Here is a 26,579-nt window from a genome sequence, read left to right as displayed (position 1 = left end):
TTTCTGGCTGTTTCCGCAGTGCTGCTTGCCGCTGTTGCCTGACAAAGGCTTTCCCTCTGTTCGTTTCATGCACATTTGGTGCTCATTAAGCGTGTGGGGCTGCAGCTCCAAGCGCATGGGGCAGCTCTGCTCCCAAGCACTACAGACTGACCCACCCCCACCTTGCACTCCTGCTCCCATCCAGGTTCCCCTGCCTGGCAGCCAAGTGGGATCTGAGAGACCTTCCCCAATGTGCTATGGCTGTGGTTTCATTCCCATGTGCTCACCAGGAGTGGCAAGTCCATGAAGTCATGTTTGATAGTCCACATCTGCCCATGTTTCCCAGCAATGTCCCTTGCTCTGTGCATGTGCAGCAGGAAATGAATGACCACAGAAACAGAGACAGTTTCAGGGAGATTGGGAGCAGCCTGCCTCTCTTGGAGAAGTTGGTTGCAGCATTTGGACTGTCTCCTGAAGAGGTCCCAGAAGAGGCATAATGGTTGTCCTCAAATGTTGACTATCCACACATCATGGAGCACCCAAAGACAAGGAGAGTTTGAACTCACTTCTGTAAAGATATCAGAAGTATATCCTGTTGGAAGTCAAGAGCTTGCATCCATTTCAAAGATTCAACAATCATTTCCAGATCAGCATTGAGGGCAAAGCATTGACCCTCATCAGCCCCTGTGACCTCCAGCCCAGAGATGCTGTATGGAAAGCATAGGATATACTTGGCATGGGTCACTGGAAATAAATATGGCAAAGCTGTGTGCTCTCTGCTGTCTCCTCAGGGCAAAAGTCCTTATGCCCAGGGTGCTGTGCTTTGAGGGCAGCCAGAAATGGTGGTGGGAAATGAAGGAGATGTCAGAGATGTGGCCATGTTCAGAAGGGCAAGATAAAGTCTGCCAGCTGGAGCAAAGCTTTATGAGGTATGGATCAAGGTGACAACAGCAGATGAGATTTTACTACCCCTCAGACACCCATCCATTACTGGGATGCCTGCTATCATTAAGCAGGAGGGAGAACCACCATCAGTGCACAGTTCATCCTCCCACCTTTCACCCAACTCATCGGGTTAGTGACGTTCCACCAAGTAACAAGGAAAATGAGGCTCTCTGTGTCCAGAGGTACCTCTCAGTTGGTGAGATATCTCAAGACAACCTTTTGGGTTGCATCTGAGAGGACAATGCTGGCATAGCTGCCGTAAGGCACAGAACAGCACATTCTAATGGAATTTCCCTTCAGGACCATGATCAGCCTTGGGCTGGGGTTGAGGATTTGATTGGGAGCAAGTTCTCCAAGTTGTGACCTCCAAGGAAGGCTCTGTTTGGTCTTTTGGGTTGGTGACAGTTCCAGACACGTGCCAAAGATATATGTTATCAGAGAGCCTCCCAGGCCTTTGGTGACTCTGGGCTGGGGTTAGCCACACTTTGGCTCTCTGCCCTTCACTGCTTTACACACATATCAAGGGATCCCTTGAAGGCAGAGAGGAGGGCAGGCTGGATGAGCTGTCTCTCCAACCATGATATCAGGGAGCCAATTTGCTCACCTCAGGGTCTTGGTGAAGCAAGTGGAGTGCATTGCTTTTGGGAGGATCAGACCAGAAAAAATGGCCACCCCTCCCATGTGGCTTCCTTTACACCGCAGGCCCTTGTATTTTGCCCACTTACTGCTGCAATGGATGCCAAAGCAAACACCTCTTCCAGGAGGGAACCAAGTCTTGATCTGAAGATAAACCCATAGAGTCTCATTAGCTGGTTGGTTCTGGTGATTAATCATGCATCTTGTGGAGGAAGCCTGATAATTTCTCATGTGAGTTTACCCTGGCTTTAGAATTTGGCCTTTGGTTTGTTGCCTATATGAAAGCATTTAGCATTGAAATGGAGGTAATTAGGTTCCTGAGGGAATTTTAATTTAAAAAACTTTAACTCCTAGTTAAGGGTTTTGTCAGCAGAAAGAAAAGGGTCAAAGGACCCCAGATGAAGAAGATGGTGGACAATTTCGTTAATGGAGCAATAAAATGATAAATCTCTCGATGTGTAAAGGTGCTAGATTAAAATGGGCGTAGAAGGAGCAATAAGGATATTTTAGCATTGCCTGTTCTCATAAGATGTTAACAAAGTCAGGCTGTATGAACATCACCTTCCTTAAGACACTTGTGAGATCAAGCACCGATAACGATACGCAAAGTGGCCCTAATGCTTTGACTAACGAGGAACTGATAGGAGTGTGAAGTTAGCCAGCAGAGCGAGGTATCCAAGGTATGTGCTGTGGGATACCTGCTTGGAGTAGGCTGAGATGAATATGTACGGTTTGGATTGCTGTAGGGGATCAAAGGGCGTGTCTGAGGGTTTTGTTTCCCAGGGTGAGGTCTCCAAATCCTGCGGTGGATCTTTCCTCTGCCAAGCCAGAGAGATTGGGAACATGATGAGAAAAGGCTGGAGGTTTAACTTTGATAGAACGCACCCCTCATGTCGGCAGCAGGCTGAGGAGTTTGTCTTGTCGGTTTCTCCTCTGTAAATGTTTGGTGTTGTCTACAACAACTGAAATTAGCTTTCCCGTGGCCTTAGGAAAGCACTCATACACCTCTTAATCTGTGTTTCATTTAGATAACCAGACTAGGCATGTGTGCTCTCGCTCTCTCCCATGCTCGGGCTTCCTTGCAGTGATTCTTTTCTGCCTCTTCTCCCATGTTTCATCTCCATTAAAAACAAAACAAAACAAAATTGAACTGAACTGAACTGAACTAAAAACCATAGACATGACTTGCATCAGCCATGCCATTACTCTCCATTCTAACACCCAAAACCTGTGCTACTCCTTGCACTCCCATGTCACAGCAGGAGCTCTGCTTGAGTTGTTTGCTCTGACCATCTCCATCCATCTCCATTTCCATCCTCCCACTTGGTAACTCAAGTCCACAGTTTGCTGTTTCCTCCTTGCATTTGACTTGCTAAGATGTTTTGTTTGAATGGGTTGAGTTCACCAAAGTAACAAAGCACTGAGCAGGACTGTGATGTCCTTATCTCACCACCCATCCTTCTGCCATGCGCCAGCCGTGAGAAGGTTCAGGAGCATCCTCCTCTCTGTGGGGAAGATTCCTGTGTATCAACAGAGGTCATCTCTAACTCTTGCAGGAAATACTTTATCCTATTGCATCTCAGAGTTCTCAGTCAAAGTGTTCACAAGAACAATGTTGTAGTCACGCAGTGACCTTCACATACCAAACCCAAACATGATTACCACAAAAACTGGGCAATTCATTCTTTATATTCTGTTAGCTCTGTGTTGGCTATTGCTCAGATTTTCTTCCACTCTTTTGCACGATGCCAGGTTAACAGGTCTGATTTATCCAGTGATCTCATTTGCCTTTTTTAGAAATTCTGGCAAAACATTAGCATTTCTCTGATCTTCTTGCAAATAAGGATTAGTAGGGCAGGACACCTCTGCCAGCTCTCCAAGGACTCATCTGGGCTTGTGAGTTTACTCCTGTGTGTGCTTTAATATCTCTAAGCTCTAAGATTCCAGTGGTCTATATGATATCTCATGTGATACAAGTATATCCCCTCCTGGAATTACTTACTGAGCGCATCAGCTTTTATGTATCACTGTCAGTTTTATCATCTCCACGATGTTAGGTGGAGACTGTATCAATGCTGTTGCTTCTTTTCTTCTCCGTCTACCTGCACTTCTCTTCTGTTGTCCTCACCCTGGCCCTGTATGGACTTTTTTGCTTGTTTTATTTTAACATTTGTAATCAACATCTTGAATTTCCATTATATTGACTGATTTTTAGTCAGTCCTTCTTCTCTTCCACTTGTCATCTGTAGCTCTTTGGTTTCCAGTGTACCACTGAATCAGAATGGGCCTGTAGCCAGACCCATTTCCTCTCTGTTTGCACTGTGACATGCCACATATGAAAAACTCTTTCTGAAGAGCTCACAATATTTTCTCACATTTTTTCTAAATTATTCCTCCCAATCTGAATTTCTCTTCTCCTTTCACCTTTGGAAAAATTAACCCTATGGAGCATCACACTTAAATGAGCCAGAACAGCTTTTTTTTTTTTTTTTTTTTTTTTTTTTTTTTTCCCAGAACAAGCAGAATCAGGTCAACCAATCAGGACAACCCCTGCCTTCCAGCAGGTCCAAAGTCACTTTATTTTGTGTCCTGTGTGATTCCTTTCATGTCAGATTATTACCTACAGTTTCATTCTTTGTTTTTTTAACTAGTGGATGTGCCAGACCTTCAGGATGGTCTTCACCCTGGTGTAATTTCTCTGAACAATCCACTAGGTTGTTCACCATTCTGCTGTGTGTTAACATCAACAAAGACTTACCAGACAACTTCAAATTTCCACCTGGCCTCACAACTACATCCCCAGCAGCATGTCCTATAGCTCCTGGGCTATTTAAGCATCTCTGTTCAGTTTTTAGCTCTCAGCCCCAGACTTTAATTCTCCTTCTATAAAGCATAACATTTCTTCTCCAAGTGCCTGTGGCACCATTTGTCTGAGTGCCCAGAGGGTCCCAAATCCATGAGGTCCCCAGGGAGTCTCAGTGCTGGATATGACACCCTGGGCACCTTGTGGCACAGGGAGCAGGAAGTGTGTGTGGTGTTTAACACCCACCTGGCAGGACTGTGGGGCAAGAAAAGGGACAAGGAAAAGGAGTAACTTCCAGGAGAAATCACTCAGCTGGCAATGGATGTGTGGGAACCTCATAGCCCTGCAGCCAAGAGGCCAAGGTGATGGGCTGTCAGCCAGAGGGATAAAGGCTAGGGAGAGGAAAAGCCCAGAGCATCTCCTGGCAGCTCAGGGAGGCCAGGGGAGCACAGAGAGGAGAGAAGCAGCATCCTCCCCTCTTCCCTTGTGTGCAGGCAGTCAGGAAGCTGTTGTGATTTAGATCCCAGCCTGGCTAGGCTCAGTGTGCCATGGCTTGTCAGGAAAGGCTGGCAGCCCAGGGCTGAGCGTTGTCTTCTGCAAACAGAGATGGCAGTTTGGGGCTCTAGAGTCCACATGTGGGACAGTCTGCTTGTCCTTCTATGGGATCCTTCTGCTTTGGGGTCTGACAGCCCTCCCTACCCCCTCCAGTGTGTCCCCAAGGACTTTTGCAAAGTTTCCTGTACAGAAAAAAATTCTGACAGCAGTAGTGTAAGGAAAACCACAAAAAATATTTTCTGTGTCCCAGCCCTGGGAGGGGGACAGGAGGATGAAGAGGGTCACAGAGGTGAGAGGGCTCTTGTCTGGGGAGACACACAACCTGCATTCGAGTGTGCCACTCCCTCACTGTGACTGTGACACCAGTCCTTGTCCTCCCAAGCGCTGCCTGCTGCAAAGTGGCTTTTCCCATGGTGTCCTCTGTCATCCCAGTGCTGTCCCCAGGAGACCTTTCTCATTCCTGAGCAATGCTGGTAACTCCTGGCCATCAGGCTGGCAGCCAAAGGCTTGCCAGGCTGCCTGGGCATTCAGGTGAGGGTGGTTTAGCATGATGCTTTCTCTCTCCCTGCACTATGCACTTCATTGCTGGGCAAGGTGAGAAACAATGCAGAGCCAGCAAAGCCAGGCTGGAAACAACTGCATCCATAAAAGCTGGCAGCCAGGTGTACCAGCTCCCCCCAGGCAGCCCTGCACGGGCACCAGGCTGCACTGTGGCATTAGAGGAGAGATCAAGCTGCTGGTAATCAGCTCAGGGCCATCAGGATCAGCACAGAGTCTGAGGGCACAGTGCCAGCTCCTCATCCTCTTGTTTTGGTTCCTTCCCCAGTGTTTCCTTCCCGTAGGCAGCAGGGACCGGTGGCATCAGACACGGCAGGAGCAGCTCTGAGGGGCTGCTGGAGGGTACCGTGCCATGATTCCAATCCATCTCTCTACAATCTGCAGCCAGTTCTTAATCTGGCCCTGAGCTTTGGGGATTTCCCAGCACTGACACACTCTACAATTGCAGGAGCATCTGAATTACAGCACGGATCATTCCTCTGCACGAGCACAGCCTCTGTCCCTGCAGCAGAAGGAGGTGGTTTATAGCCTAGATCCTATGTCACAGGCCGCCCCTAAATCCACCTCCTTTGCGTATCCCAGCTTCCCAGAGAGCTTCAGCTGGAGGCAGTTATTTTTATGGTCTATTTCTTGGTCCTTTGCTCATGCAATGAAAATGAGCAACTCAGAAGCCAGATGGGACAGGTATTCCTGGGTAGGAGTAACTGCTTTCTTTTAGGAAAAAAAAAAAAAAAAAAACAAAAAAACAACAACAAAAAAACAAACAAACAAAAAAAACCCACCATCAAACCAAACAAAAAAAAATTCCAAAAAATCATATTAGCTTCTAATTTTTCTTGCTCCAGACTGAGCAAGAAGGGAAGCAGTACAGCCCAGATATCTGTCTCCATCACTGGCCCATGGTTGCCAGCCTGGATGTCTCTCAGATGTGCAGGGAGCAGTGCAGGAGCAGGAACCACAGGATGGACCATGGCCCTCTCATCTCTGACACCTCTCAGCACAGGGGTGTCTGAGCTTTTGTATCTAACAGACTTCCATGGATTTTTCTTCTTGCTGTGGGGAATCCTATAGGGAGTCCTTGAGTGACCTACACATTTTGCTTCTCTACCTTCAGTCTTCATTTGCTGCCCCAATGGCTTTTCTGTTGGAGGCAGCAGGAACTGTCACCCATCCTCACCTTTTCCCTGACACTTGGGATAGCAGCTTAACCTTCTATCATGTCCCCTTGGTGTCTCTTCATCCACGTGGACATCACAGCTGTTCCCTCCACAGATCATCCTTGAAGTGCCACTCTGAGCCTCATCCAGCTCTGGAGGATCCTTAGGAAATATGAAGGCTGGAGTGGCAGGGGCAGGACCTGCCAAGGGCAGGGATGCAAGCTGCAAACTACCTTGTCCTTCACGGGGCGGGGATGCAGGGAAGCAAGGATGCAGGAATGCACACCACCTCACCCTTTGCGGGGCAGGGATGCAGAGATGCAGGGATGCAGGGACACACACCACCTCATCCTTTATGGGGCAGGGATGCAGAGATGGATGCAGGGATGCAGGGAGCAGGGATACAGGGATGCACACCACCTCACCCTTTACGGGGCAGGGATGCAGAGATGGATGCAGGGATGCAGGGAGCAGGGATACAGGGATGCACACCACCTCACCCTCTGCGGGGCAGTGGCAGGGCTTCTGTTTCGGGAGGCAATGGGGTTTGCTGTGGGCTTTGGGAACCGGCCCCCTGTCCCTGTCCCCCCTCCCCGTGCCGCCACTCTCAAGCGTGGAGCGGGGCGCCCTCTGCCGCGAGAGAGCGGCACTGCCGGCAGCGGGCGGCGGGGGCGGGGGCGATGCGGCCACCCCCGAGCCTCTCACCCCGCTCTCGGCAGCCCCGTCACGACAGCAGGGCAAGCAGCAAGGCAGAATCCCCCCTTCCCTGCACTTGGAAAGTCTGGATCTTACTTCTGCTCACCCCCAACCCCCCGTTCCCAAGCGGGGATGCTGTGACAAGCCCCCCAGTTAGTGTCCTCCTCCATGCAGGGCGCAGCACCCTGCTGTGGAGCGGGAGCTTTCCCTCCAGGGCAAGGAGGAGAAACGTGTTTGTGCTCCCCAGCTTTTCCTCAAAGGCTCTTTTCAAGCAGCGGCTCCCAAGTGAGAGGTGCTTTGCGGCGTGTCTGGGCTCGTGGGTTTGGCTGCCGAGGACTTTTCCAAGTGCTTTTTGTCTTTGTGGCTCCTTCCCCTGCACCCCGCTGCCTCCCGACTCTCCTGCAGTCCCAGTCTCTTTCTGGTCCTTTCTCAGAGGAAGTCGTGCCTCCTTCCAAGCATTCCCAAGCTGCTTTATGCACCCTGTTTTGGCAAAGTGGCTCCAGCAAAGCTGGCAGTGGTGAGCTGAAACATCACAGCATCCAGCTGGCTGTTCTCCTCTGCTGCCGGAGGGTCCTGCCTGTCCCTTGTGTGTCCCTGGTCTCTATTTTGAACCTGAACGTGGCCGTGGATTTGTACTCAAGCCCCAAGCTCCAAACTCGGCCTTGAAGAAACATCCCCTGCGGCTGCCTCCGCTTCCCCAGGGGAGCGTCTGGCAGAGCCGGCACCAGGCAGGGGCTGATTTATGCCGCCGCCTGAAATAAAGCGTTGCCCGTCCTGCTCTTCACGCTGGGTGAGCCAAGCCCGTTCAAAAACCAGTTTCAGGACGAAACTTCTGTGATCCCTTGGTGTGAACCAGGCCTAGGCAGACAGGTACGGGGGAGCGCTGCACCCCTGGGCAGGGCATGGGAGAGGTGTTCACAGCACGGGCACCACAGGGATGGGGGCAGCTGTGGGGGCAGGTGCCCTGATTCTGCAAGGGACCATGGCCAGGGGCTCCCTGGGACTGGCTTAGAAGAAGGGGAGCAAAGGGGTTTTTAGTAATTCCTCACCATCTGGGCAGATGTGGGGTCACCACTTCAGGGGTGCAGCACCCCATGGCACCCCTTGGTGGGAAGTGGCACAGGACAGCAACTCCCGTGTTCATGCCAAACACTGGGTGCTTGGAGCATGGACCCATCTGCCCAAATGAAGACAGCCAAGACTTGCGTGTCTGTCCCCTTTGTGCTCACGGCCCCAGAGTGATGTCCACTGCCCCCGCAGCGATCTCCTGCCCTTTCCCCGCCCCCGCCCCAGCTCCAACATGCCCTTTGGGGAAGGAGGCGGTGGTCTTTGTGTCCCTTTAAGACGCGGCGATGCTTTGCCAACGCCAGCTGCTCCCCAGCCACACACGCTCCCCTACAATGCCCTTTTCATGCGCAGCGGCCGTCTGAGCAGTGAAATGCCCCTTCAGAGCCGCGCCGTGCCCGTGCCAGCTGTGACTCTCGCAATGCGGGCGCTCTCTCAGCATGGCACAGCGTCCTTCCCAGCTCCGGCGAGAGCGATGCCAGCGAGCGCCCCCGGCCCGCGGCAGCTCCCTCGGGGCAAACACGGCACCGGCAGAAGCCGCTGGGCAGCGCAGCTGTCCCGGCCCTCCCGGCATCCCCAGGGATGCGGGTGCTGCTCTCTCTTCCCCTGCACTGAATGCCCGATTCTACTCCAGGTCACCCGGCAGCGCTGCAGTCATAAATCCTGGCCACCTGCCCTCAAGGGCCAGCACAAATGCTGCCTCGTTAGGTTTAGCTAATAAAGCAATAACAACAGGAGAAACAAGCGAGCTAATCCCCGAGTGCTGGCGCTGGGCTTTGAGGTGCCATATTGCACCAGGGAGAAGCAGCGAGGCAGCCGGGCAGCGGGGAGCCCACAGCCATATGGAACCGACCTCAGGTCTGCTGGGAATTACAGCAGGGATATTTCCAGGGAGAAAGGCGGTGTCCCAGGCCTGGCTGGTTTATTTGCAGAATAAAACCTCCAGAGAGGCAAGGCAGCACATCCCCAAGTGCTGGGAGGAGGAAGGAATGGGTTCAGGAAGAGAAGCAGCATCACAGGGATGCCCGTGGGCTTGGAGGGGTGGGTGTGAGCCCCCCTGCCTCATGGCCGTGCTGCTGTGGGCAGAAGGGTGTAAAACCAAGAGCAGGGCATCTCTAAGGACACCTCTCAAAATGTAGAGTGTGCCTGTCCTTAATGCCTCACAACCTAATTTTTCCCCATTAGAATCCCTCCGTAGCCCAAATGCCAGAGCACTTCCAGCCTGACACACCCCAGCCCAGCTCTCCTCCCAGCCACAGTCCCTCTGCAGTGTGGTGGCATCATGCCAAGTGCCACAGTGAGTGGATTGTCCCATGGAGCATGCAACTGCCTTGCTTCCCAAGGGGTTCCTGCAGTGGTGGGGAGCAGTTCCCATGGTGATCCTGCTGTCACACCACTGTGCCTTGCTGCCCTGACCATGGCTCCCCCAGACAGCTGGGCTGAAGTCCATGTGAATGTTGCTCCCCACTGGAACAGGATCAGTTCCCAGAGAAGCCCCAGCTGGCCAGGGATGCGTTCTCCAGGTGCACTGGTTGCTTGGACATTTCGGGAGGAAGGTCCCTTCCTTAGTATACTCTCCAAAGTCTTCCAGATGTGATCTGCCCTGGGACTGCACCCATCCAGGCTGGGACTGAATGTCATCCAGTGTGAAGCCATGTTCTCATTGTATGCCCCTGCCTTCCTCTCTGTCACCATTACATCACCCTGGGCAAGCATGATGGGGCCCACACCCCTTGCTGCCGAGTGCTGTGCTCATGTCCAGGCTAGGAAGCAGAACATCTTTTACTTGTTGGTCAAGGTGGAGTCACAGATGTTTGTGAAAAGGACTGGGGTGTCCCAGCAAAGAAAAGCCCTTAGAGAGACCAGTTCTGGGCAGAAACATTCCCTGGTACAATGTGACAGTGGCTGCTGGGACTCACTGGCCAGTCTTTGGTGCCCTGAGCACCAGTGGATGTGGGCACAGAAGCCAGAAGGAGGCTGGTATGTTGTGACTGCCTAGCAGGGTGTTTGGTGAGCTGCAGCCCAGCGCTCTCCCTCTCTCAGGGGCACATTTCCTGAGGAGAAGTGCGTGCTCACCACTTTCTCCTGAGCTGCAGCCCAGGTTGGGCATGAATAATGTATCACATAACAGGCGATCGATGTGTCTCACCCGGATGGACTCCTCTCCCCCAGCCCTCCCCCAGAGCCTCTCTCATTCTGCATGGCTGGACCTGTGCCCCTTGTCACTCCTTTGCTGGTGGCTGGACCTGTGCCCCTTGTCACTCCTCCGCTGGTGGCATCACGCACGGACAGTTGGGACCCAGCCTAGCAGAGGAGTGTGATAGCCAGGCACAGGACCAGTTGATATCACATATCCAGGGAAAATTTTGGCAGGTACAGGATCTTCCTCCCCACCAGGGATTTCTCTGTGAGGCAGAGCCCAACAGCAGCAATCTGTAACTCTCCCCTCCACAGCAGCAGAGCAGGGATGGGAATCTCATATCCAGTGACCTCAGCTGGAGAGAATATGGACCTGGGGATGCACGACCAGTTCTAGAGAAAGAGAAGGTAGAGTCAGCCCACGAGGAGCTGCATGTGATTTGTGGATGGAAGAGCAGTTTCTTGCCACTGCCAGGCCATTTGCTGTGGGGACAAAGGAGTGATTTTTATTGCATGCACTCCTTGAATGCTGTGTCACTTGCCAGAGCTCCCCAGTTGAGTGGAAATGGGGCACAATCCTTCTCAAAAGCCTCCTGAGAGGATGCTGCTGAAGCCTAATGGAATTTGAAGTTAAAGGAGCCGAGCCAGGGCTGAGACAACCTTGAGCAAAGGGGGATTGGCAGAGGTGGATGCAGATAAGGAATGGCTGCTCTTGGTGGGGTGTGTCTGAGCACACATGCCTGGTATTTGCAAATCCAGACTGATTTATCCTGCCTCCAGGACTTTGGCCAAATCACATCTTGGCAGGAATTTCTTGGTAAGATGTACAGACAGCTCTGGCCTTGGCAAGGCCAACAGTGAACCTTTCAGAGAGACCAGGACCAAGAAAGTCTCTGATCACTTAGACTTCCAGTGGGGTGCAGGCACCAGGGCTCCAAGCATCCTCCTCTTGTCCTGCAGCAGCAAATTCGTGGGGCTCCCCCAGCACCTCTTGGGTAGCTCCCAGCCAGTGAGGAGGGCAGCTGGATGCTCCCAGGCCTTAGACTGCTGCACTTCAGCTGGTTCCCATTGCATTTCCAGGTCACTCTAGGACAGTGTCATCTCTGTCAATCACCCACATAGCCTTCACTGAATTACAGATTCACCTGGATGCTGTCAGATCCCCCATCCCCTTTTGTCTTCTCCAGGAGCTCAGCATCTGGCTCAGCATCTCAAGTTCTCTGTTCCTGAAATGTTTTGGGATCACACCATTACCAGCAGGGCCAAGACTTGATCTCTTGGCAACACTGGAGATTAGCTCCAAGGCCTTGAATTGGCAGCAGAAAGAGAGGCAGAGGCTGCTCGGAACTGTTTCCAACTGGGCCAGGCACACAGTCGGCAGAGGATGTAATCCCTCCCCAGGGATGTCACTGTGATCACAGAAAAATTATGGGTAGACAAACCTCACAAGCTCCAGGGGTGAGAGCCAGTTCTCAGGACATCACAGCCACATAAGCTGACCATGCCAGTGGCAAGGCACCATAGAGCCAAGTTTGGGCAGCCACACTGACCTGCCACTCCTAAACACTTCCTGTTGTTCCCAGGTGCCCAATGACAATCCCATAACCCCACTGATTCAGAGTCAGGATCAAAACCCATTGCCTCACTCCTTCCCAGGGACTCTCCTGCCTCATCCCATTATGCCTGCACAACTTAACCCACTGTCTGCTCTTCCCAGCTGATGCTGCTTTGCTTCATGTTTCTGAGAGCCTTGGCTCCCTCCCTCTCCTTCTTCTCTCTCGGGGGAAATTAGTTCCCAAGGTGCTCAGAGCAGCAAGGCCAGAAAACCAGGGCACTTCTCCAGCTCACCTAATTGTTGGTTACTGTCCCTCTCCCTCAGTGCCTAATTAAGTGGAGCAGGAGGAAAGCCCAGGAGAAGCCACTGAAGGCACAGGAACACGTGTGCACATTACGGAGAGGCTGGTGAGTGTCCTCATGCACACTGCTTCAAAAACAACAGGAGGAGATGATGCCAGGGATCAAGCAGGAGCAGTGACTGGGCCTTGTGTCTAGACCTGGATGCACACCTGTGATGTGACAAATGCTTCACACATGTTTGTTGCTAAGTGATCTGCAAGACAGCTGTCAGGTTTAGAGCAGAGAAGAGAGCTCATCCCAGAGGGGCTGCACTAGGGATGAGCAGGACCAGGGCTGGTGGCCAGGCTCCCTCCTGAGCTCCAGCTCTTGCTTATCTCCCACCCTAAACTTCAAACCACCCCCTTTATATTAAATTTTTGTCACGAATTCTTGAATCCAGTCCCTGGAGTGCATGGGACATGAAAGATCATCTTGAAACTGATTTCCTGGCTGCCTCAGCCTTGTAATCCCTTAGAACAGTGGGTGGAGTTGGATACTGGTCCAGGGTCTGACTGAAAATCTTTGATCAGACCCTGACTCTTTCTCCCATAGTTTAGGAAGAATTTCAGAAGAGCTATTTCAGCTTTGAATCCTTGCATCAAATTTATTGCAAGCCAGGGCTGCCTGAACAAGCACCTGGCTGCAGTGTGTTGAAGGGAGGAATCCCACTCCATCAGTGCAACATCTGCCAAGCTGCAGTCCCTGGGACGACATCACTGCAGGCAGAGGAGGAGCTGAGCTGCTTCTGGAGAGGAGCCTGTCCCAAACTCGATGCCAGCCCTGCTCCTTGATGTGACACTGCATTCCTGTGCTCCAGCAGCTCTGGTTCAGCTCCTGCTCTCAGCTGAGTACAAGCAGCCAGTCTGCTGGATTCACCTGTGGTGTCCCCATGGAGGCAGGGCAGTGTGTGTGTGTGGCACTGTGTGCAGAGGAGCCTTGCCCAACACATGCCCAAGCCCAGGAGGGCACTGCAGGCAGGACCCCGAGCACCAGCAGCATGTTGGTGCTGGCATGCTGGAGCCACGTCTGCTCCATGCTTGGCTGTAGCCTTTGGCTTCCTCCTGCTGCCTGCCCGTGCATTTCTCCCAAAGTCAAACAGTCCCTCAGTGTCACCAAGGATCATGATGCTCCTTTCTTGCTGAAGGAAGCAATAAGGGCTGGGGTGGGGTCAGGCCTTCCTGGCTCCACATCTCCCTCCTGCAGTCAGCCTGGCCCCGCAGGGCTGCTCTGATGGGCGGTGGAGCAAACTGGCCAGGACCCTGTTTAATAAAATAGGGGGCTAACAGGAAAACTGGAACCAACACTAGCAGGGCGTTTGCTTTGCCAGGATGCTCCAGCCAGCTCCAGGCAAAAAGTTGGAGCAGCCAAACTTTTCCTGCTCAATATTTGTGTTTGTTTTGTCCCCGTTGCCTGGGCTGTAGTGAGAGATTTGTCTCCAAGAGAGAAAAGGCAGCTGGATTTGGTGGCCTATGTCTCCTTTGGGATCCAGCCCATTGTGGGCCATGCATGGCTAAGGGTGAACTTAACATGCATGGCCTGAGCTGAGCGACTTCCAACAGCTTTGGGAAGGTTTAAGCAGGAAGGTGAGCCCTGGGGATGGACAGGGCATCCCAAAGCAACATGGCATCCTTCCCTGCCTGCATCCTTACCCAAGCAGAGCCCAGGACCCTTCAAACACCCAGTGCCCCCATGCCTTGTCCCACTTGTGCCAGGGCTGGCAGCCTGGAGACCTGTGTAGCCACAATGAGTTCTCAGGTGCGCTTCTGAGCAGTTCTGGTTGTACACATGGCACTGTGACAGGGCTGCGTGGGTTTAAATACCCAGCAAACTCGTTAAAGTCTGGGTTTTAACAAGTTGTGAGCACAATGCTGTCTCATCATTAGCACTGCCTGTCGAGGAGCCCTGAGCACTGCTAACCCAGACTGTTCAGCTCTGGGGTTAATTCCAAAGCCAGCCAGCCACAATCCCTCTATGGTTTTACCTACCTGCAAAGGAACAGCAGAAATCCAGAGTCAGGTCAGGTTCCATATAAGAAAAGACAAATCAAAGAAACCGAGCCTGGATGCAGCCTGTGTCTGATGGAGCCTTATTTTTTTTTCTATATACCCACTGATCTTCAAGATGGACTTGCCACAGCTGGGTCTGCCCCTCTATGAAGAGCCTCAGGAGCCAGCTTGCCCTTGGTGTGGGTCCCTCACAGTGTGCAGATGAGCCCTTTGGAAACCAATACAGGGGATGGGGGGCAAGAGCAGTGCTGAGGCCTCCTGGATCCTGGCTTTGAATTAGAGCTCTTTTTTTGGTAGGTGAGCAGTCTTGGCACAGGTGCCAGCCTGACTTCTGTGCCTCAGTTTCCCCCTTTTCCCCTGCCAGAGGATAACAGCTGCCCAGGCAGAGTCAGACAATTCCAGGAGAAGATGTGTGGAGAGGGGAAGAGGCCACAGCATCCAACTCCATATCCATGGGCATTGCCAGGGGAAATTCTTCCTGAGGGCATGAGACAGCAGCCACAGTGCCTGGCTTTGAGAGTGGAGTCACTGAGTTAGTTTGGCTTTCTAATTAACAACAAGAAAGGTCATTACTGAGCTGCTCATGGCTCTCTGTCCTGACACATTGCTGCCCAGGGCCTGGAGCTTGGCAGTGGAGCAAAGAGGACGAGCTGGGGGCCCAGGTGAGGTATTCACCCCCTGCCCTGTGAACAAAGCCCAGAGCAAGAGAAATTCACAGCACAGGAGGGGACTGGGATTGGTGTTCCCAGAGGCACTCACCCTCCTGCCTGTGCCAGGACCCCTCACTTCCCCACTGAGTCCTCCCCTTCCTACAGCCATCCCCACAGCATCCATGCTGTCTGAGCAGGGTCGTGGAGCTGCCCTGCACCTGCACAATTCCCAGGGGCACATGGACACTGCTTGCTGTCCTACCCCTGTAGCTTTGCTCCTGACAAAGGTGTACTCAGCCCTAAGGGGTGATGCTTCACATGCAAACCACAAAATTCATTACAAGGAAACTGGTCAGGAACACTTTGGATTCAAGAGTAGGACAGCAAAGTGTCAAGGCTGAAGCATGATGAGGCTGGAATTTTTTCCTATCAGGGTGGGATTTAGCAAGGTTTTTCTCTCTGTAGCTGGGTCAATCCCATGCCCAGAGCCTGTGAAGGCATGATAACCCTGGGCCAAACATGCAGCTACTGAAAAGGTGTGACACACTACTGTGAGCATCCCCGTCCTGACATCCTAAACACTAAAAGTGCTCCATCATAGCCACAAACCCCAGAATATCCCCCTTCTACCAATGCCCTTTGGAGCAGCTTTGGTGGGGCTGGAAACACCTTCCCACGGGTGGGACAGGGTGAAGAGAATTGTTCCCTCACCCACCACCATGTGGGGTGCAGCCAGCAGCAGCTCCCCACGCCGTGCCAGTGTTGGTGTCAGCAAAGGCAGGTTCTCCTCCAGTCTCGGGGGTTGGCAGCTCTCGGGGCCCGGTCTGTCTGCAGGACGGGATGGGATGGGGATGGGGGCCAGCATCCCGGACAAAAGAGGTGGATTATTCGGTACAAGCATACCCCCTGCCGACGAGCTGGAAAAACACAGCTCTCCGGACAACACACCCTCCCCCCGAAAAAACCAACCAAACCCAAACCAGCTACAGCCATGGGATGGACCCGGGCGTGGGGGGGCCGGGGCAGCCCGGAGGTGAAGCCCGGCGGCTGGAGAAGGGCCGGGCCCCAGCAAGGGGTTGGAGCCGGGAGTCGCCCACAACAGGAGTGAAACACCCCCCCAGCCCGTCTCACCAGGCCCGGCATTTACAAGTTTTTCCTCAAGAGGTTTGCGGTTTCCAGCCTTTCCCACCCGGCCCCTCCGCGCAGCACCCGGGACCCCTCTGAGCGCCTCCAGCCCCGCAGGCGGGGCCGTGCCCGGGGCATCCCCGGGGCTGTTTTTTTCCGATGCTTGCGGCTGGATTGCACTTTCCCCTCCGCTGTTTGCTTTTCTTTTCTTTTTTTCTTTTTCTTTTTTTTTTTCTTTTTTTTTTTTTGTTGAATTCTGCTCCCCCCGCTGCGCGGCTCCCCCCGCAGTGCTGCCCGCCCCGCCAATCCGGGCCCTGCGGGGCTGGGGGGCTCCGGCAGCGCCTTTAAAAGCGGAGCCCTTTGTGCGCCGGAGCCCCGCACCGGCAGCTGCCGGGATATACCGTGCCGGGATATACCGTGCCGGGATATACCGTGCCGTGCCGCCGCCGCCGGGAGGAGCCCTGGACCTCGCTGCACCGGCAGCCCCGGAACCGAGCATCCCCCCCTCGGCAGGTATTTCATCCTCCCCCCCTGCACCCCAATAAATGTGCCTGGCTTGCCCCGCTCGCCGATTTGCCGGGTCTGGCTTGGTCGGCTTTTATTATTTATTTACTTCTTTTTTTTGTTTCCGTTTTTTTTCCTATACCCGTCTTCCTTCTCCCCTCCCTCGCACCCGCTGGGTTGGGATGGTGGGGCTGAGGCTGCTGCGCTGGTGGCACTGGAGCAGGCTGAGGTGACAGGGCTGCTGGAGCCGGGATGCTGCCCGCTGGTGGATGTGTCGGGCTCGTCGGGGACAGCTCAGTGTCACTGCTGCTGAGGGTGGGGTGAGCACGGAGCGGCTCCGCGCAGTCTGGCATTGTACGGTCTCTCGAGGGGGTGGGATCAGCACTACGGGTTGCTGCTGCCCCGCACTGGGTGCTCTATGGGCACCTCCAGACTCTCTTCCCAGTGCCTATGGGCAGACTTTAACCAAACCCTTTGAAATTTGGCCCTAAACAGGCTTACAGCTCAGCTACCAGCTTTAGGGGGACGCCAAACTGGCCTGGGATGTCCCTGCAGCTGCCTTGTCACCCAGTAGTACCATGAGCAGTGGCCGCAGGCAGCGACTGCAACCATGCCCTGTCCCCAGGCAGCCCTGCTGAGGTGGGACATGCCTGCATCCCTGGAGCCCCAGCTCAGCCCTGCCCCACCTCTGCACTTTGGTGAAAGCTCTGCTGTGGTCCCAAAGCTGTGGGAGCAGAAAGGTTGGAAGCAGAAAGGCTCCTCCTGGGCTGAGCAGTGGTGGCTGGAGCTGGCTAACAGCACCACAGGCACTGGATCTGGGCTGCCATTTCCTGTCCTTGTTCCTGACTCCCCGGCCCCCAGGCTGGGCTGGGGGGATACACTGGTGGCTCAGGCAGGAGCTGGGAGACTGGACAGTGGATTCAGGGATGTGGTGGTGAGCTATCCCCCCTGGGCTTGCTCTTTGCTCCTGGGTTCATCAGGCTTGACTGGGAAGCGCGAGGGGCCTGGACTTTTGCCCCGTGGGAAGTCACCCAGCGAACGTTGGTGAACTTGGATGCCATCACAGCACTGCTGTGCCAAAGCCACCAGCCCTGCACGAGCACAGGACAGAGAAGACATCGGTCACAGCCACCCACGGAGCCACCGTCCCTCACCCCTGTTGTTAGAGGGACGCTGCTGCCCAGATTGCTGCCTGGAGTGTGACCGAGCAGCCGCACAGCGCCAGGCACTCCGGCTGGCCGTGCAGTCCCCCGCGGTGCTTGGGACGGGGACCAGCCCTGAGCCCTGGCTGGGGACCAAGGGCGGGCCTCGGCAGCCCCCACGTGCAGGCAGGAGCCGTTGGTGCAGTTATTTGCATGAGCAGGAGCAAGAGCTGGGGCTGACCGCAGGAACCCGCGGCTGCCGCAGGGGCCCGGCTGCTGCTGGGGGTCCCGTGGCCCCAGGAACAGCTGAGGGGCTGTTATGCAAATTTAGAGGAGCCAGGAAACCAGTTAGGGGGCAGAGGAGTCTGAATTTCTCCTCTCTGCTCTGAGTCACCAGGGCTGACTTCCCTGGCTCCAAGATGCTGTGGTGGTGCCTGATGAGAGCCTTGGCTGGGATCCTCCCAACACGGCATTGCTCTGGCACCTGGCACTGGCTGCTCCTTGTCCCCATATCTGGGCAGGGCTGGGCACTGAGCGTGTCCCTGCTCCCAGGCTTGTCCCCCAGGAATGGCACAGCCTTGTGGTCTCCACCCTGGTTCTGCAGCCTCTGTTAGCACAGCCACGACATACAGCTGTTCTGGGAAGGGCTGGGAGCAAAGTGCAATGGTGACTGGGGGGGCTGGTGGTGGGACAGAGCAGGTGCACTTTTGGGAAAGGACCAATACTGGCTGTTCTAAGCTCAGTCTCTGTCCCCAGGGTCCTTCCATGTAAGGCTTCATAACAGCTTCAAGGGACAGTGGGACTGCTGCAGGGCCTGGATGGAGAGAACTCCCCTCTGCCCTGGAGAAGTGGCACTGGCTGCAAGCATGAAATGAGTAAGGATGTGGCACTGGTGTGGTCTCCTGAAAGTCATCCTGGTACCTTCCTTATGGCACATGCCTGGGGGTTAGCAGTGGTTTTGGGATCCCTGCCATCCACCGGAGGGCAGGGGCTGGTTCGCTTTGCTCTGTCCCCAGACAGTCCTCTTGCACACTGTCCTTTGTCACAGCCCCTTGGCAGCAGCAGAGGATGATGTCCTAGCCTGCCCAGGAGTGCCAGAGAAGCAGCACAGCCCCACACATCCCCCAGGTACCATCACAGCCACACTCTGCCCTGCTCTTTGCACCCTGGTGACCCAAGCAGTGGGCACAGGCAGTGGCTGTCCCCAGGGAATCAGGTGCTGTGGACCCTCTGATTGCACATACCAGTGGCCAGGCTGGAGCGGCAGCCTCCTGTCAGATGCAATAGGAGGAATGTGTGTGTGTGTGTGTGTGTGTGTGTGTGTGTGTGTGTGTGAGCAAGAGAGGCCAGCACCCCTGGGCAAAGCACACCCGAGCTTCTGCCACTGCCTCACTCCACAGGAGGGACACGGGGAGTGACAGCTCTGAGTGACAGCCACCACCAAGCACAGCAGTGTGGCCGGCCCAGCAGCATGTCTCCTTCCTGCAGACCAAGCCACAGGTGAGTGGGATGTCACCTACCCAACACAGGAGCAGAGCCCAGCCCTCAGAGCAGTCTCTGGTATGGTGGGAGGGAACAAACCTGGCCAGAGCCTGGCATGGGGAAGAAAACTGGTCACAGCAGCTGAAGGTCCCCATCACCACACACTCTGCCCCAGTGCCACCTGGAAGTTCCCTGACAGGCAGATTCCCTCTGGCACAAGCAAAGCACCAGGGGGTAAATGCTCTTGTGCCAGGAAGATGGGAATCCCAGCAGGATGGGATGTGAACAGGATAAATGGCCTGTAATGATCCTGAAAGCACCTTTGGGTGACAGAGGCCAGGTGCCTGTGACACTGACTGGCAAAACATTGTTCCAGGGGCACATGGTAACTGTTTCTGCTCCTCCAGTATGGTGCTAAGGCTGATCCCCCCTGCCCCTCTCTGGGCCCTGGCTCCTGCTGCTGCCATTTATCCCTGTGCCCTCCTTCCCAGCTGCCTTCCCGTGCTGCAGGGAGGAAGAGCACAGCTGAAAATACACCTACTGTGTCCCCCTTCCTGCCTGTTTGCTTCCTCCCCTCCTGCCTTTGCCTTTCAGTGCAGCTTCCCAAGAAAATAAAGGTCACAGCCTCACACTTTGCCTATACACACACACACAAACACACAAACACACACACACGTGTGTGTGGCTGGGATCCTTCTAATAAACTTTGACCACATTTCCATCCCTGTGGACAGAGGGGCGGCGACCTGCAAACATGCTGAGGTCAACGGGGCTGGCAAAAATGTGCAGCTGGGGGAGGGAGAGAGAGGCTTTCCCTTCCTTCAGCACAGTCAGGCTGCTCCACTGCTCAAGCCCTTAATGGACAGGGGAGAAGCCACACATGGCGCCCCCAGCACACCCCTCCTGCAGGAAGGGCTTTGATCAGGGTTCACACCTGAGCTGTGCTGCTGGGGGAGCTCTCTGGGGACCCAGGGCATGACTGCCAGCCCCCTCACCTGGGGTGGGCCCTGACAGACTCATCCCACAGCCATGGGGCTCCCAGTGCTGTGCCTAAAGCCACAGGCTGGCCCCTGAACCCCTGTCAGCCACAGCCTGCACTCCACACACCTCAGAGAAGCCAAATTCCAGAGGCAGCAAGGTGACACCAAATGTGCTCATCTCACAGCTCCCCCACTCCATTCTCCCTCCAAAAAAGGCACAACTGCCCAAAACTTCCAGCAGAATCCACCTATCAGAATTTAGGCTGAGAACACAGGGGTTGGAATGATTTATCTGACAGTTTTCCTGAAAGCTCCCTTCCGGCCTTGGTGTTGTCATTGTGTTTCTATGTTCTCTCAGCAGTGGGGTGCCTGGGGTGATGGGGGCTCCATCTGGAGCTGCCCACAGGCTGGGGACAATAAGTGGGTAACTCACAGTGCCTCGTGGGATGCTCTTCCTTCACTTTGTTCAGTCTAAAATGTAGTTTAATTATTAAAATACCCTTTTGGAAGAGCTTCAGGTTGAGCAGGCCAAGCACAAAACCCTCTCAGACTCTGTGGCAGTGGGGGACTCAAAGCACCTTCACTGCTTGGTGAAAATGTGACTCCTGGACACGGCTTGGTACAAGTGTCCCTTTCTGTCCCCAGGCTGCAGGCAGTGCTCTGGGGGGAGCACAGAGGCACTCGATGGGGATCAAGCTCACCTTCCTGACATGTAATTCCTCTGGGGCAGTGGCATCTACTTGTGGGCAAGCAAGGGCTGCAGGGCACGGGGGGATGCTCCCCTAAACTCGCTGCTCCACAGGGCAGGCATGGGGCCCACAGCAGCCACCCAGCACGAGCCAGCCATCCCTCCGCCCTTCCTTCCCTGCTGTCTCTCGAGCTCCAAATGGGGTTTATTGTGTCCTGGTTTGCAGGCCCGGGCCGTGGCAGGGCTCTGGGGGCCGTGTCCCCCCAGCCCGGCGGGGCTGAGCCGGGCCAGGGGACAGGCACAGCTCTGCCCGCTCGCAGCTTTGGCCGCCGGCCCTTAACGCTGGGGGTTTCTGCTCCTTATCGCCAGGACATGGTTTATTCCCAGGAAGGAAGTCAGGCAAAAGCACGCTATTAAAATGCTCCAGTGGCCTTTGCAACGGGAAGCCCTCGGGCTTTGCCAAGCAGATGCCTCAAATTAGGGTAGGGGGATGCAAGGATGGGCCTTTGAGCGCCGGGAGGCTGCCCCAGTGCCCCACTTCGCCTCCCTCCCCACTGAGGCAGCCCGGGGGGGTCCCTGGGCGGAGCAGAGGGGAGCGGGGGGCCCCGGTTGTGTGGAGGAGGCAGGAAGGGCAGATTGAGTTATCTCTGTGCCGGGGGCTGAGGGCGGCGCTGCGCTGGCACCCGGCCCGCGGCAATTACTGCAGCGGCATCGCTCCGTGCGCGGCGATGATGCCACGCTGCAGGAATGGCAGGGGTGGCTCGCCTCTGTCCCCGGGGCTCCGCGAGCCGCCAGGCTGGGACCGGGCTCATTCAGCCGTGCCCTGTGCCCGGTTCACCCGGCCCTGGTGGGGGGTCCCAAACCTTCCTGGCGGTGCGCCCCGGGATGGTGCTGGTGCTGCTCGGGATGTTCGCCCTCCCGGCTGCGGACAGGGAACTTCTGCCTTGAAGAAAGTGTGGGGACATTGCTGTGACCTGGTGTCCTGGTCCCTTGCATGCTTTATGCTCGTGAGCAGGATCGAGCTCTCATTTCCACCACACACTGCACATTCCTGGTCTTGGCGGTCACAGAGGGAAGCCTGAAAATGGACCTGAAGGTGAAAACAACTGCCTTGCCTACCCCTCTCCCAGGGGATTGTAGGCAGCTCTAGTGTGGGATGTGGTGTGGCACTTTCCAGCCTCTCCTCAACCAGAATTCACTTCTCTTTCCCCAACTATAATATTTATTTCTCTTCAAAAAATACCACTCCTGCCATTCTCCTGCCCTGTGATACCCAGGCAGCAGAACACAGTCCCTGCCACACTGTGACAGCTATTTCATCCCACTGCCCTCACTCTGTCCTGCCACCCAGTTGCCCTGGGCTCCCAGTTGCCCTGGTGGATACTGAGATTGCAGCTTTTGGTGAGCTTCCCTCCCTCACAGCCCAGGGTGCTGGCTCGAACGCCCAAAGCTGGGATGCTCACACATCTCTGTCACCAAGGCTCTTCTCCAGCCTTGCCTCTGGGTCAGGGTTTGCTGTTGCTCTGCTTCACAGAAGGACTCTCAAACCCCAGCACTCATCCAGCACTCAGGGCTGCCCCCTCAATCATATTTCTCTTCTTGCAGACACTCATTAGCTCTGCTGCCTGCTGACCATCCCTTGGGATCTCCACAGGGGGACAGCCACCCGCCACCCAGCCTGCTTCTGCTGCAGCCTGCAGGGCAGCTCCCACTGCCCTCAAGTGACCTTGTTTGGGGCCTGATGGCTATTAATCCATACTCAACAGTCCACTGGGTGAACAGGCCAGCTGCTGCTTGAGGGGTGGCGAGGCATGAGGATAGTCAAGAGGGAGCTGCTCCTGGACAGATCCAAACCAGGGCTAGAGATGCAGGGACAGCTGAAGCCTGTATTGCAGCATAGCAGAGCAGCTGGAGAGCGGGAAAGGTGACCCTGGTCCCCAGGGCCAGCACCCGGCCGTGTGCTGGGGATGGGCTCTTCCCTCGTGCTCCCAGGCGCTGCTGCAGGAGGCAGCACAGTCCAGACACATCCCAGCAGCACAGGGCACGGGCAGGCCAGCGGGTTCATTGCCATGCTGAGCTCCTGCGCAGGCAGGGGATCAGAACAGAACTGAATATTTAATGCCGACAAAGTGCCTTGATGCTGGTGGCTGGAAGGCGCCAGGGAGGGCCGGGAGCCGTGATCAGGGTACTGCTCACTGTGCACAGCTCATGCAGGGCAGGGCGGCACCAGCGCGTCCTCTGCCTTGGTGTTTTTTACCCTCAGCTGATGAAGGCAGATTTATGGGTCAATAGCCCTGACTGGCACCCAGCAAGAGCACCATGGGGTAGAGTAGTGAGGCACAACAGGGGCTGGGGGCTCATGCTGAGGATGGCACCAGGCACTGGTCCCAGCCCGTCTGCAGGTGAGCTGTGCCCTTCACTGCTGCTTGGATTGGTTTCTCCTTGGAAGGATATGGCGGGGAGGGGGGCAATGCAAGCCCTATGCAAGGGGAGATGTTTTGGTTGCACCCAGCTTAAAGAATGAGTGGTGCCCAAAGCCAGGGTGAGCTGGGAATGACTGGTGTGTAATGGGAAGTGGAAGAGACAGGGCTGTCATTGCCAGGACAAGATAAATCTAATAGGGGGGACAGAATAAAAAACAGGTGGAATACGAGGGAAGGAGTCAGGAATGCCATGGGCTTCAGAGGACAGGATGAGGCCCTTGCAGGGGATCTGTGGCAAGGAGGGCTGGGCAGGGCCAGGGAGCAGCATCCCAACAGCCTCCTGCATCCCCAGCCACACATGCCTTCCAGTGCCACCATTCCCTCCATTTCCCCTCCCTGGGGCACTTGGGGCCATATCCATGGGCACAGGGGACAGGACAGAGCAGCAGGGACCCCAGGCTCTCCTCTCAGCCCTGATGTTGGCTTCAGTGTGACCATTGACAGGGGCACAGCTGGAACTGAACTACTGGGGAGAGGAAGAATGTCTGGGGACCCTGCTGCTGGTGCCCATGGCGGTCTGGTCCAGCCTGCCTGTGGGCTGGGGCTGTGCCCGGTGCCATGCACCACAGTCCCTTCTGCTTGTCCCGTGATTCACTCTTCTACCCTCACACTGAGGGAAAAAAATGGGGAACACAGCCTGGACGTACAACGTGGCTGCCAGATGTGTGTGCCCCCATATGCATACTGACACCCCCCTGAGCCACACACAGGCTCCCACGTACACCCCCTCGGTGCTGATGTGCACACTTGCACACACTCCTGCTGTCACACCCGCATAGCCTGGCACCCCCACAGCCATGCCAGCACACACAGTGCCACATGTGCAGAGACACACCTGCACTGTCACACCCGGGCACATGGCCACCTGTGCCGGCTGTCCTGCCACCCCGCACCCACAGCCCATCACATGTGCCATGTGCTCTCCCATGTGCACACACTGCCACAGCGGTGCCCCACTCTGTGCACACGTGGGCACACCGGCACACAGGGGTGCGCACACAGCCCCTCCCCGAGCCTCCCTTGTACGGTGCTTTGGGACCACCGCCGGATGGCTGAGCCCCCGGGACGTGCTGCTTCTACCGGGCTGAGACCGCCACAAACTCATCACACCGGGCTGAGACCGCCACAAACTCATCACACGTGGATTCGGGACAGGTCTGAAATGACGCCGCTCGTCAGACACAGCCCGGCATGGCGGGGGTGCCGGCGGTGCGGTGGGACCGAGGAACACGCGTGCCCGGCCGCGGGGCACAGGCGGACGGGGGCTCTTTGTTCCTGCCTCCGCCGGTCCTCCATGATGTGGAGAGGGCGCGGGTGAGGCCGGCGCTGCGAAATGGCGGCCGGGGGGGCGGGATCGGGGAGGAGGAGGAGGAGGGGGAAGGGGAAGGCCGGGCGCCCTCCCCGCGCTCGGCGCCGCGCACACAAAAGGCTGCAGGGAAAACACGGAGGGCAGCGGGGGGTGCGGAGTGGCCTCGCTGGGGACCTCCTGCCCGCCCCGGCCCTCACAGCTCTGTGTGTCCCGCTGTCCGCACACGCTCCGCGGGTCCCCGTGCCCCGCAGCCCCGTGTCCCGCATCGTGCCCGCGGTCCCGTCCCGGTTCGGGGGGCAGCCGGGGTGCGCACCAGTGCCGGCGCGTCGGGACGGCTCCGTTGTGCTTAGCACAGCCCAGCTCACGGCACAACCGAGCTCAGCCGTGACAGGATGCCGCCGGTACCGGGACTCCCGGCCGTGCGTGTCCCGGGATTCCCCAGGCAGGGCCGTGCTGCGGCGGGCGGGAGCGCGCGGTGAGGCCGGGCACAGGGCGGTGTGTGCCGGGCTCTTTGTGTGAGTGAAGGGGTGACACGGCCGAGCACTGGTACCCACGGCCGGTGCCTCCCGGGCAGCGAGAGCCATTCCCAGCCGCGGGTCAGGAGCACGCATGGCCCCGCTGGGCCTGCTCCCCTGGCCTGTGGGGATGGGGCCGTCCCTGGGGCAGAGGCAGGCGCTGGGGAGGGGACCCGCCGGTGCTCCCCAGCCGGTCTGGGCTCCTCGGCCGGTAGAGCCGGTTTGGAGGAGCTGCGGGCCCGGGCAGGCTCCCGATCCTCCCCACCGACCTGATGGCAGCTCCCCGGGGCACACAGCACCCACGGGGAGCTAGGGGGCAGCCTGGGAGTGACCCATGCGCATGGCGCAGACCGGCAGGAGGTGTGGGGACAGAAGCCCATGGAGCTGGGAGAGGGATGGACCAGAAATTGCGGCTCCCCCCTCTTCAGTCTTGCCTCTTATCTCTGCCGCGGCTGCGTGTGGTGAGTTTGGTCGGGTCTCAGCCTCGCGAAGTGAGGGCAAGGACACGCTGCAGCCCCCACCCCACACCTGCAGGTGTGACTCGAGCATCTCATTCTGGGCAGGTTTATGGTTGCTGCAGCCTGGGGGCCACTGACACCCAAAAATGTGCGGACACAGTAGGGGAGGGGGGAACTGCCCACCCACCCAAATCATACACAGACCCTGCAGCTTCTCCGACCTGTGCCTGCTTCCCTGCCACCAGCCCACCCCCTGCAGCAAAGCCCCCTCCTCCAGTGCCACCAAGATGCTGATCCACCCCCTTCTCCAAGAAAGCGTTTGCACAGGCAGGTGTCACCGTGGCTGTCACTCTCCGCTGGCTATGGTGGGGAGGTCTGCCTGGCACAGAGGGAGGTGTCCCCTCATGAACCCCCCCATGTCCTTGCGCAGGGAGCAGGTTTGTGTCCCCAAAAGGTGACACGGAGGCAGGGCACCATCTGCTGGTGCCTGGGCACAGCACACGCCAGCCCACACGACTGCTGCCCACCCACATTCACTCCCAGTGAGGCCCCATGCGCTGTGCACACACGTGTGTGTACCCCAGTGCCCAGAACTCGTGTGTGTGTGTGTGCGCACACGTGCCCAGAGTGCACACACGTACACACAATCCCACATGTTAACGCACACCTCCGTGTTTGCACGTGCACTCGCCCACGTGGGCTGCAGACACAGGTGGGTACCCAGCTGAGCCGCGGGTGCCCAGGTGAGCCCACTGGTGCTGGCACAGCCCTGGGGCGAGTGTGAGGCTCGGTGGGCCACCTGTGCCAG

General features: G+C 56.2%; 1 long non-coding RNA gene across 1 annotated transcript; it reads left to right on the top strand.

Moving 5' to 3' along the window:
- The first annotated feature begins 14,432 nt into the window (after positions 1-14,432).
- Positions 14,433-24,851, top strand: LOC106629300 (uncharacterized). The gene is made up of 3 exons (XR_003379803.2): positions 14,433-16,723; positions 18,613-18,731; positions 19,257-24,851. It is a non-coding gene; the product is annotated as an uncharacterized LOC106629300 (long non-coding RNA).
- The last annotated feature ends 1,728 nt before the right edge of the window (positions 24,852-26,579 follow it).

This window comes from Zonotrichia albicollis, chromosome 9 (genome assembly GCF_047830755.1).
Source record: "Zonotrichia albicollis isolate bZonAlb1 chromosome 9, bZonAlb1.hap1, whole genome shotgun sequence".
NCBI lineage: Eukaryota > Metazoa > Chordata > Aves > Passeriformes > Passerellidae > Zonotrichia > Zonotrichia albicollis.
This window is presented reverse-complemented; position numbering and strand designations above follow the sequence as displayed.